This window comes from Cherax quadricarinatus, chromosome 48 (genome assembly GCF_038502225.1).
Source record: "Cherax quadricarinatus isolate ZL_2023a chromosome 48, ASM3850222v1, whole genome shotgun sequence".
Classification (NCBI taxonomy): Eukaryota; Metazoa; Arthropoda; class Malacostraca; order Decapoda; family Parastacidae; genus Cherax; species Cherax quadricarinatus.
The window spans coordinates 7466687-7479035 of NC_091339.1; the positions used below are offsets into that span (position 1 = coordinate 7466687).

Below are 12349 nucleotides of genomic sequence, written 5' to 3' on the forward strand. Positions count from 1 at the left end.
AAAACAACAGACATAGCCTCATTCCACAAAGGTGGTAGTAAAGCAACAGCAAAGAATTACAGACCAATAACGCTAATGTCCCATATAAAAATCTTTTGAAGTGTTCTAAGAAGGAGGATTGCCACCCATCTAGATATCCATCAGTTACACAACCCAGGGAAAAAAAAACTCTTAACTGCCTGCAGTAACCTATCACTTGTTTCATATATTTGCAACATCTGCCACATTGCTTCCCAATCCACCCTATCATATACCTTTTCCAAGTCCCTAAATGCAACAAAAAATCACTTTACCCTTATTTAAATACTGCTTACTTATATGGTCTATACATCACTTACCCTTCCTAAAGTCTCCTTGTTTATCTACAGTTCTGCTCTCCGTTGTACTTTTAATTCTTCAATAATTACTATACACCTTACTAGGTATATTAAACAGGCTTATTCCCCTATAATTCTTATACTCTCTTTTGTATCCTTTGTTTATATACAGAGGAACTATTTATGCTCTCTGCTGGTCCCTAGGTACTTTCCTCTTTTATTCATTTATTAAATAAAAACATCAACTATTCATAAATTATATCCCCACCTGCTTTTAACATTGTCTTGATCCCATCAATCCCAGCTGCTTTACCCCCCTTTCATTGTATCCACAGCCTCACACACCTCCCCCACACACATCTTGCTCTTCCTCACTCCTACAATGCACGTAATCGCAGCTTCCCTCTTCATCAACATTTAACAGTTCCTTAAAATATTTCCTCCGTGTTCCCGATACTTCTAAGTCTCGTCTCCTGTTTTTAACTGTCAAATCCATTCGTTCCCTAGGCTTCCTCAACTTATTAATCTCACCCCAAAACTGATGGTAGTAACATTAATGTTGGTATTAACATTAAACATTAATGTTAATACCAACTGAAATGAAAAAAAATGCATAATTTTATTTGTAGAGTTTGTACTTGTTTTGTGAGTTAGCCATTTCGTACTTATTTTTGTTATTAATGTGAACGTTGACAAGTGATTTTTGTAAATAAATAGTCTGTTGATCAGTTTAATTGTTAAGAGTTATCAAATAATATTACAGGAACACAAAGTGGAACACTGTGTTGCTTGACATAACACGTGAGATATTTGCTTCTGCCATGTTATAAATTAAAGTTAAGAACACTATTGTTCAGTTTGTGGCAGTAACCACTTGATTTACTTTATTTAGTTGTGTTATTAGTGAACACACTGGCTGACACGGGAGTTAACAATTAACACGGTGAACACACTGGCTGACACGGGAGTTAACAATTAACACGGTGAACACACTGGCTGACACGGGAGTTAACAATTAACACGGTGAACACACTGGCTGACACGGGAGTTAACAATTAACACGGTGAACACACTGGCTGACAAGGGAGTTAACAATTAACACGGTGAACACACTGGCTGACATGGCAGTCTACTTGTCTGGAGTCTACTTGGAGGCTATTCCGGGGATCAACGCCCCAAAGACCCGGTCCACGCTCAGGCTTCCCGGTGGATCAGGGCCTGATCAACCAGGCTGTTACTGCTGTCCGCACGTAGACTAACGTACGAACCACAGTCCGGCTGATCCGGCACCGACTAAGTGTCTGTCCAGCTCCCTCTTGAAAGCAGCCAGGGGCCTATTGGTAATTCCCCTTATGGCTGGTGGGAGGTTGTTGAACAGTCTTGGGGCCCCAGACACTTAGTGTTTTCTCTTAGTGTACCAATGGCGCCCCTACTTTTCATTGGGGGTATTTTGCACCGCATGCACAGTCTTACTTTCGTAGGGAGTTATTTCTGTGTGAAGATTAGGGACCATTCCTTCTAGGTTTTTCCAGGTGTAGATTATATCTCTCTCTCCTGCGTTCCAGCGAGTACAAGTCTAGTGCTTCCAAGTGTTCCCAGTAGTTAAAGTGTTTGATGGAACTTGTATGTGCAACAAAGGTTCTCTGTGAAGTCTCTAGATCTGCAATTTCACCTGCTTTGAATGGGTATGCTAATGTACAGCAGTATTCCAGCCTGGGAGCTAACACTGTTAACAGAGTGGCTGACATATGATGTTAACAGACTATGGCATCTTGCAATAAATCCTTCACGTATTTAAAGCAAAGTTGAAGAGGTTAAAAAAGATAAACTTCATTCAGGAAATCATCAGATGATTTTTACAGATATAAGTATACGCTTGTAGAGTAGTTTACCTGGAGAGAGTTCCGGGGGTCAACGCCCCCGCGGCCCGGTCTGTGACCAGGCCTCCTGGTGGATCAGAGCCTGATCAACCATGTGAGAGCACATAACTGGTAGGGGGTATAAAGGCAATATGTAGATATAACTTAGGATAATTCAATAAAATTAACGAGTGTGGCATTATTTCTAGCGAGGACATTAGAAAGACAAGGAATGGTTATTACCATTGGTTGGTTATACCAAGACGAGAGATCTCTTGTCTTGTTCCCTGGAGTTGAAGGATCAGTGTGGGTTGTGGATGTATGATAGACGGCTGCAGTGACCACACTCGCGGATGAGGACCCACCTGTGAAGGTAGGGAAAGATGATTTGTGATACTGGGGTTTAAAGTTTGCGATGAATTAGTATTTGTACGAATGTGTGTATGTTTGAAAGCGTTTGTACAATCCCCTAGTGCGTTTGTAAGTGTATGATCGTGTTAACATGTGCCTGTGTTCTCCCTAATGCTTGCAGGCAGACTTACTTCAAGAAACATAGTGAAGGATGAGTAACAATGTTCTTGCACGTAAAAAAGTAAACCTGGGTAGCTGCTTCAATTTCATTTGACTCCAAGTGAGTTTACTTTTTAATGTGTCTTGTCAGACATACTAAGAGACTCTGCACGCACACCTAAATGTCACCCATCTCTGTATAAACTTGTATCATGATGAAATAAATCATCTGAATCTGAATTAAAGAACCTACCTACCAGGATAGGTACTATAATTCAGGGTAGTGATGGCCCAGTGACCCAGGCTCAGACCAGACATCATAATTCCTGCTCTCATCACTCATGCTATTTGGTGCTAGCATACATGCAGGCCATCCCTGCCTGAAATACTTTTAGAATAACTCTCTCTTACTAAAAGACACTCCGCATTGAACTGTCAAATTACAACTCAAAGGTGAAAAGGGAGGGGAAGGAAATTACAAGAAGAATAAGAAGAAGCAGAAGCAGCAGCAGCAGCAGAAGAAGAAGCAGCAGAAGAAGCAGAAGCAGCAGAAGAAGCAGGAGTAGAAGAAGCAGAAGCAGAAACAGAATAAGAAGAAGAAGCAGCAGCAGTAGAAGCAGCAGAAGCAGAAGCAGAAACAGAAGAAGAAGCAGCAGCAGCAGTAGAAGCAGCAGAAGAAGCAGAAGAGGCAGAAGAAGCAGAAGCAGCAGAAGAAGCAGAAGCAGCAGAAGCAGGAGAAGAAGCAGAAGCAGAAGCAGCAGCAGCAGCAGAAACAGAAGCAGGAGAAGCAGAAGAAAAAGCAGAAGCAGCAGAAGAAGCAGAAGAAGCAGAAGCAGCAGAAGAAGCAGAAGAAGAAGCAGAAGAAGCAGCAGAAGCAGAAGAAGCAGAAGCAGCAGAAGAAGCAGAAGCAGAAGCAGAAGAAGCAGAAGCAGCAGCAGAAGCAGAAGCAGAAGAAGCAGAAGCAGAAGAAGCAGCAGAAGCAGAAGAAGCAGCAGAAGCAGAAGAAGCAGCAGAAGCAGAAGAAGCAGAAGCAGAAGAAGCAGAAGCAGAAGAAGCAGAAGAAGCAGCAGAAGCAGAAGCAGAAGAAGAAGCAGAAGCAGCAGAAGAAGCAGAAGAAGCAGCAGAAGCAGAAGAAGAAGCAGCAGAAGCAGAAGAAGCAGAAGCAGAAGCAGCAGAAGAAGCAGCAGCAGAAGAAGCAGAAGCAGAAGAAGAAGCAGCAGAAGCAGAAGAAGCAGAAGCAGCAGAAGCAGAAGCAGCAGAAGAAGCAGCAGCAGAAGCAGAAGCAGCAGCAGAAGCAGCAGAAGCAGAAGAAGAAGAAGCAGAAGCAGCAGAAGCAAAAGAAGCAGAAGAATAAGCAGAAGAAGCAGCAGAAGAAGAAGAAGCAGCAGCAGAAGAAGAAGAAGAAGCAGAAGAAGAAACAGCAGCAGAAGAATAAGCAGAAGAAGCAGAAGAAAAAGCAGAAGAAGCAGAAAGAGAAGAAGCAGAAGAAGAAGCAGAAGAAAAAGCAGAAGCAGAAGAAAAAGCAGAAGCAGAAGAAACAGCAGAAGAAAAAGCAGAAGCAGAAGAAACGCATTAGCAGCAGCAGCAGCAGCAGCGCTGTTGAGCTGTCTACTGTGTTGTGGAGCTGTCTACTGTGTTGTGGAGCTGTCTGTGGTGTGGTGGAGCTGTCTGTGGTGTGGTGGAGCTGTCTGTGGTGTGGAGCTATTTCCTGTATTGTGGAGCTGTCTGCTGTGTTGTGGAGCTGTCTGTGGTGTGGTGGAGCTGTCTGTGGTGTGGTGGAGCTGTCTGTGTTGTGGAGCTATTTGCTGTATTGTGGAGCTGTCTGCTGTGTTGTGGAGCTGTCTGCTGTGTTGTGGAGCTGTCTGTGTTGTGGAGCTATTTGCTGTATTGTGGAGCTGTCTGCTGTGTTGTGGAGCTGTCTGCTGTGTTGTGGAGCTGTCTGCTGTGTTGTGGAGCTGTCTGCTGTGTTGTGGAGCTGTCTGTCGAGTTGTGGAGCTGTCTGGTGTGTTGTGGAGCTGTTTGTGGTGTTGTGGAGCTGTCTGTCGAGTTGTGGAGCTGTCTGCTGTGTTGTGGAGCTGTTTGTGGTGTTGTGGAGCTGTCTACACTGTTATGGAGCTGTCTACACTGCTGTGGAACTGTCTACACTATTGTGAAGCTGTCTACACTATTGTGGAGCTGTCTACACTATTGTGGAGCTGTCTACACTTGTTGAGCTGTCGACAATGTTGTGGCGCTGTCTACACTGCTGTGGAACTGTCTACACTGTTGTGGAGCTGTCTGTACTGTTGTGGAGCTGTCTACACTGTTGTGCTGCTGTCTGTACTGTTGTGGAACTGTCTACACTGTTGTGGAGCTGTCTACACTGTTGTGGAGCTGTCTACACTGTTGGGGTGCTGTTTGAACTGGGTTGTTTGTGAGTGGGTAATGAGGGGTGCCGGTTGTGGGTGGGTATTGGAAGGGTGAGAGTTGGTTGTGGGGTGTTGTGGGTGGGCGGGTGGTGGTTGTGAGTGGGGGGTTTGCAGGTGGATGGGTGGTACTGGGTGGAAGGGTGCTGGAATTGTGGGTGGGGGTGATGGTTGCAGTTAGGTGGGTGGTAGCTGTGGGAGTTGGTGGGTGTAGGGTTGTGGGAATCAGGGTGTGGGTTAGTGGGAGGTTGGGCGGTGGTGGTGTATTGATCCCTGCCTCCCTTCCCTACCCTCCCTCCTTCCATTCTCTCCCTGCCTCCTTTCCCTCCCTGTCTCCCTTTCCTCCCTCCCTTCCCTCCCTGCCTCCCTTCCCCCTCTCCCTGCCTCCCTCCCTTCCCTCCATCCCTGCCTTTCTTCTTTCTCTCTCTTCACTTTCTCTCCCTCCCTTCTCCTTTCCGTCCCTCCCTGCTTCTTCCCCTTCCCTAGCTCCCTCCCTTCCCTACCTCCCTCCCTCTCTTCCATGCCTCCCTTCCATTTCTCCTTTCCCTCCTCGCTCCTTTCACTCTGTTTCCTTCATTTCCCTCCTTTACCTCCATGAGGGATAATGTCTGAAGATCTCACCTTCACAGATCACATCAGTGTCACTATCACACCCGTAAGGAAAATGATCGGCTAGACAACTAGAGTCTTCAAACAGTAAGTGCCAAGCCAATGATGATACTCAGTAAGTCACTTGATATCTCTAGGCTGGGACACTGCTGTTTAAGGCAGGTTCATACACTGACGGTGAAAAAGAAATCTGTGAAATTCCGAAAGACCAATATGAATCAGTCTTCAGCAACCCACTAAATAAAAACAAGAAATTTGTTTCATTACCCTGGCACAAACATTAACCCTGGAGAATCAAAAAGAAAAAGTAAACATACCCACCCATGCAGCACCTGGACTAGATTTGTAGAGTTCCTATAAAGAAGTACAAAATACCAGTAGCAGGAACACTCAGCATAACAATTACAGACCAGTAGTCATAACGTCCTACATCATAAAAGTCTTCCAAGGAGTAATAAGATGCCAAATTACAAATTTCATTGAACAGTACAATCTGTACAGCTAAAACCAGCACAGTTTTAGAGCTGGAAGGTCATGCTTTTTAACTGCTAAACCACTGTGGCAGAATTAATGAAGCATTGAAAAATTAAAAGATGGATGTGGTCTACCCAGAATCTACCTTGAGGGTATTCCTAGGGTCAACGTCCTCTTGGCCTAATCGCAGATCAAGCTTTCCAGTGGATGGCCTCATCAACCAAGGTGCTGGTGTTAGCCTCACAAAATCCAACCATAGGCAGCACAGCCCGGCTGATCAGGCACTAACCTGAGAATCTTTTCCAGTTTTTTTTCTTAAAGACAGCCAGGAGTTTGTTGGTAATCCCCGTGATGTATAAAGGGAGGATGTTGAAAAGTCTTGGTCTTGTCACACTTACTGAGCTTTTCCTTAGTGTACTCGTTGCGTCCCTACGTTTCAGTGGAGGCATCTTGCACCATCTGTCAAGCCTCTTGCACGAGATCTTGCAAGCGCATTTGACAAATGGGATCATAGTGTGAATGCACACAAAATGAGGGCAAATGGATATTAAACTTTTTAAAAGACAGAACACAAATAGTGCAGTAAATAGCGCAAAATCTAGCATTAGCGAAGTAAAAAAGCTCAGTACCCTAGGGTACAGTCCTGGCACCTTTACCGTTTCATATTCTTATAGCAAACATATATAAAAAAAACCGTCACAGTTTCGTATCATTTGCGGATAAGACAATAAACATGAAAAATCACCTGGGCAGAAGAAACAAAAAAAAAAATGCAAAAAGATACGAGGAAAGTCTTCCAGTAAAGAGTGGAGAACAATATGACGTCCAGTAGCCGTTAGTTCCAACTAATTAGATATAGAAAAAATGAAGAACTCAAAAGGGACATTTTTTTTTTACACAGGGTTTGACAAGGTTAGGTTAAGGATTCCTAGCTTTATTGACAAGCTATTTACAGGTTAAGGATTCCTAACTTTATTGGCAAGCTAAGAGCTGTTACCTACATCAGCTCATTTGAAAGCATTTTTATTGTTATGAGACATACAAGTAGGGAACAGGATGAAGTTGGAGCCATCTGTGGGTCAGCATTTTCATTTGATCAACTGACTTTATCTCGTTGACATCATTATGCTGTACGAATGTGTTCCATACTCGAGTCATCCTGGGTATATATGATCTCAGATGGAGTGATGTTCTGGAGAAGGGTACAGCCAGAGTGAAGTTGCTACTTTCTGCCCGTCTTGTGGCATAAAAGCTTGTTTCACGCTGTCCTCGAAGTGGATCCAAGTGTGGTACTTTGACAATATTGGCCTTGTACGTAACAGTAAGGCCACCCACATCCCTCCTGTGTTGAAGGTTCTGCTGAAATGACAGGTCTATCCAAGATGGGTCCAGGCGAGAGATGAGACGTCTTGCTCTGTTCTCTACTTTTTCAAGCAGTCGCAGATGAGAGGGGGGGGGGCAGGCAAACAAAGAAAGTGGAGCATACTCAAGGTGTGAACGTACTTGTGCCTCGTACAGAATCTTGCAACCCCTACTGTCAAGCAAATGCGAGATACGGCGAAGTGCTGTAAGCTTCCTGGCTGCCTTGTTTGCAAGATTTATAACATGGTTCTTCATGGTTAGTTTGGAGTCAAATTTCACCCCAAGGATATCAACTTCTTCTCCAGGTGCCAACACCCTCCCATTCATCCTTACTACTGCACCAGCATTACCATCATGGTGCCTAGAGACGATCATCACTTGCGTTTTCTCAGGTGCAAATGTTACTTGCCATCTATTTCCCCAAGCTGATATAGCTCTTAACTGGTGATTGATGTAGCTTAGAGCAGCTGGCATTTCTTCTCTTGGATAAGTGAATGTCAGTGTATAGTCGTCTGCATATGCATGTGATTCTGGGATGAGATGAAGGAGGTCGTTGAAGTAGACATTCCATAACAATGGTCCCAGCACGCTTCCTTGTGGAACACTTGCCCCAATAGGATGTTTTGCTGATTCCGTTCCATTGAGAACTACACTTAGGGATCTACCGTGAAGGTAATCACTGAGGAGACATAGCGTAGAGCCTGCAATTCCCAGTGCTTGAAGTTTTGCTAAGAGGCCCTGGTGCCACACCCGGTCGAAAGCGCCAGCAATGTCCAGTGCTACCACACAGCTGACTTTGGATTCATCCAGTGACTGGTGCCACTTAGTGGAGAGGTTTAACAACAGATCAGCAGCAGAGTAACCTTTCCTGAAGCCATATTGACGATCACAAAGTAGTGAGTGGTAGTTAAAAAACTCTGTCATTTGTCTTGAGATTATTGTCTCAAGGATCTTACCAGTGATTGACAGGAGTGACACTGTTCTGTAGTTGCTGATTTCTGCTCTGCTCTTCTTTTTGTGAACAGGGACTACATTTGCCTCTTTCCATAGAGAGGGCCATTTACACTGTACTAGGCAGTGCTGAAAGATGCGAGTTAGAGGTGCTGCTAGCTGGTCTGCATATCTTCTCAGCAATCTTGGGCTCAACTTGTCTGGGCCCACAACCTTTTCTTGGTCAAGCGATTTAAGAAGGAAATGCACCTCCTCCTGCCTTATTGTCACCACTGACAGTTTTGACACAGTTCTTGCAGCTAGCCAAGGAGGGTCCCTTGCTGGATCAGGAACTTGCATTTTAGCAGCAAAGTGTTCAGCAAAGAGGTTCGTATAGAAAACGCAACAGTATTACCAAATAGAACAAAATTAATACTTGAAGAACCTAGGAATAATTATGTCAGCTGACCTAAGAATGCAATAAGGCAAATATTACGACGACCACGAAAATGATCCGGTTGATAATGAGACCTTTCAAAACAAGGACAATAGTGCCAATGGTAACACTGTTAAAATTGTGTGTGCTCTCTGGCTTAAGAGTACAGTTTAGTGTTGATGACTGCTCATAGCAGGAGTAATACCAGAACTGGAACAGATTCAAAGATCATTTATGGTCTGCGTAGAACCAATATTGCCCTAACAACATACCGGAACAAGTAATATTGGAGAAAATGTAGAAAAAAAAAAAACAGTAAAAGTATGGGCTCCGTAGACACAATAAGAGAAAATTGTAGCAACATCAGTGGTTCCAGACTCTAACATCTTACCAGAAGATCTCAGGAACACTGTCAGAACAAGTGTAGAAGTCTTTTAAGAAGAAGCTTGATAAATATCTCTAAGTGCTGGATCAACCAGGATGTAATGAATATGTGTATACCAATGGGCTGCCAGCATCAATAGCCTGGCTTACCAGGAAAGCACTAAGACAAGCCTGGCCCAAGGCCTGGCTGCGGAAGTAGAGAATCTCTCGAAATCCATGAACCGTATATTAAAGGTGGAGAATACACAGAGAACCTTCACTTCTCTTATAAATTCAGTCAAGGACCCAAATTTTCGTGAACGTAAAGTCCCTCGATCTGTACTCTTTGTAATGTAGGCGAGAAAGATGCATTAAAATTTAAGACAGATTGGCCCAAAATTTTCACACAAATCACTTCCTATAAAAGTGAGAGTCGCAGCAGACGGTGCATATAACCCTCAATGAAGAGCAGGGGTGCAATGTATGTACTGAAATATAAGTGTAGTGAGACCAAGACTTTTCAATACCCTCCCTTCATACATAAGGGATATTACCAACAGTCCTCACTGTTTTCAAGAGAGACCTTGGTATGTTCAAGTCAGTCCCTGATCAGCAGAGCTGTGATGTATACACTGAACTGACTGATCAGACCATCCATTGAGAGGCCTGGTCTGGAACGAGGCCGAGGGGGCGTTGGCCCCCGAAACACTCCAGGTAGCTTCCAGGTATGCACGAGGTGAGGATGAAGTCTCTACACTTATCGTGTTATATTTAAGCTTACTCGTGGCACCCGTTCTTTTAATTATTTTTGAAGGAAGTGATTTCTGATGTGCAGATTTGGGACCAATGCCTCAAGAATTCTCCAGGTATAAATTGGAAGATGTCTTCCTCCATGTACATATAATTGGAAGATGTTTTCTTCTACGTACATATAACTGGAAGATGTCTTCCTCCAGGTACATATAACTGGAAGATGTCTTCCTCCAGGTACATATAACTGGAAGATGTCTTCCTCCAGGTACATATAATTATAAGATGTCTTTCTCCACGTACATATAATTGGAAGATGTCTTCCTCCAGGTACATATAATTATAAGATGTCTTTCTCCACGTACATATAATTGGAAGATGTCTTCCTCCAGGTACATATAATTATAAGATGTCTTCCTCCACGTACATATAATTGGAAGATGTCTTCCTCCAGGTACATATAATTATAAGATGTCTTTCTCCACGTACATATAAATGGAAGATGTCTTCCTCTACGTACATATAATTGGAAGATCCCAGCCTCTCCCTAGAGTCTTGTAACGACGCGTCCCTTTACAGCATTTCCCTAATTCCTTCCCCTGTCTTCCTTCCCTCCCCCCCCCTCTCTCTCTCTCTCTCTCTCTCTCTCTCATTGACTGGGACAGAAAAGTTTTTATTGCACAGTTCAATGTTTAAACGTAGATCGAGTCGTTTTCTGACATATTAGAAATTTTAGGCACAGAAAATACCTATAAATCACATAATGCATAATTTAAAAAATTCTCTTTAAACTTCTTTTTAAGGGGAAAGTGTTAATAAGATGTAAATATTTTAAATGAAATGAAAACAATTCTTTATTTTCCAGAATATTTTCACTTCAGAATTTTCCAGATTTTTTAGGAAACGTCAACTTTTCTACCTAAATTAACATGTTTCTGTTAAGTGGCAGACAATAAACAGGAGACAGAAGAACAATCTGAAGACACGCGTGTGTCACTAAAATGTCAGCAAGTACTTATGAATAAGGAACTGCAGCAATCAAATTCCATACATAGTCTCAAGAGAAGGTATGACAAGGCTCTGAAGGCCAGGAACCACTAATGCCGGAGGGTGTAACTAAAGAGGTCTACGTACCTGGAGGTCGTTCTGGGGGGTCAACGCCCCCGTGGCCCAGTCCTTGACCAGGCCTCCCAGTGGATCAAGGCCTGATCAGCTGGGCTGTTACTGCCGGCAGCGAACAACCCGACATATGAACCACAGCCCGGCTGATCGGGTACCGTCTTTTGGTAACTGTCCAGTTCCCTTTTGAAGGCAGCCAGGGGTCTATTGGTAATTCCCTTTATGCATGGTAAGAGGCTGTTGAACAGTCTTGGGACCCAGAGACTTATTGTGTTTTCATTTAGTGTACTCATGGCGCCCCTGCTTTTCATTGGGGATATGTTGCACTGTCTGCCTAGTGTTTTGTTTTCGTAGGGAGTGATTTGTGTTGCAGATTTGGGACCAGTCCCTCTTGGGATTTCCGGGTGTACATTATGATGCATCTTTCTTGCCCGTGTTCCAAGGAGTACAAATCATGCGACTTCAAAAGTTGCCACTAATTAAGGTGTTTGAACTAATACGTGAAGTGAATGTAGTGAAGGTTCTTCGTACATTCTCTAGATCCGCGATTTCACCTGCCTTGAATGGGGCTGTTAGTGTACAGCAGTATTCCAACGTAGAGAGAGCAAATGATCTAAAGGAAGATCATTGGCTTGGCATCCCTCGCTTTGAAAGTTCTCATTATCCATCCTATTTTCTTCGCAGATGTGATAGCGACACTGTTGTGATCCTTGAAGGTGAGATCCTCTGACGTTAACACTCTCAAGTCCTTCAAATTTTTTTTCTCTTTATTGTGCGGTTAGAGTTTGTAGTATACTCCGTTTTAGCTTTTATCTCTTCAAGTGGGGTGGAATTAAGAGTAGTGACTCAACCCCTACAACCCACAAGAGGTGGGGTGAAACGGGAAGATTAGACTCCACAATACACAATTCATAGAGTTTTCACAGCGGCTCATTTGCTGCCTTAACTTCTATCTGTGTGACACCATCAGCGTCACAAACGGCAGCTGGAGACGTAGTTGTGTCCTGAACACGTAACGAAACACATTTTTAAGACGTTGGGAAACTCGTTTTTAGACAAGTGAAACGAAATATTAGTTAATAATACTAATATCTTTATTTCTACAAGTACATGTACAAGGTATACAGTCCTAGCTGACATCAATGACATACTACTATATAGCAAGCCGCTAGTTATGCTGAGCATTTCGGGCAAATTGGGTCAATTTTGTCTCGG

At 43.5% G+C, this 12349-nt stretch overlaps 2 protein-coding genes across 4 annotated transcripts in view; one reads left to right on the forward strand and one right to left on the reverse strand.

The window, feature by feature from the left end:
- The window catches only part of Polr3H (RNA polymerase III subunit H), a 797681-nt gene that overhangs the window by 356457 nt on the left and 428875 nt on the right, over positions 1-12349 (reverse strand). For both annotated transcript variants that reach the window (XM_070094857.1, XM_070094853.1), the window contains exon 3: positions 2420-2541. The gene's annotated coding sequence lies outside the window, so the exon portion shown is untranslated. The remainder of the gene's footprint in view (positions 1-2419; positions 2542-12349) is intronic.
- The window catches only part of p130CAS (Serine_rich_CAS and FAT-like_CAS_C domain-containing protein p130CAS), a 488085-nt gene that overhangs the window by 194272 nt on the left and 281464 nt on the right, over positions 1-12349 (forward strand). The window lies entirely within an intron of this gene.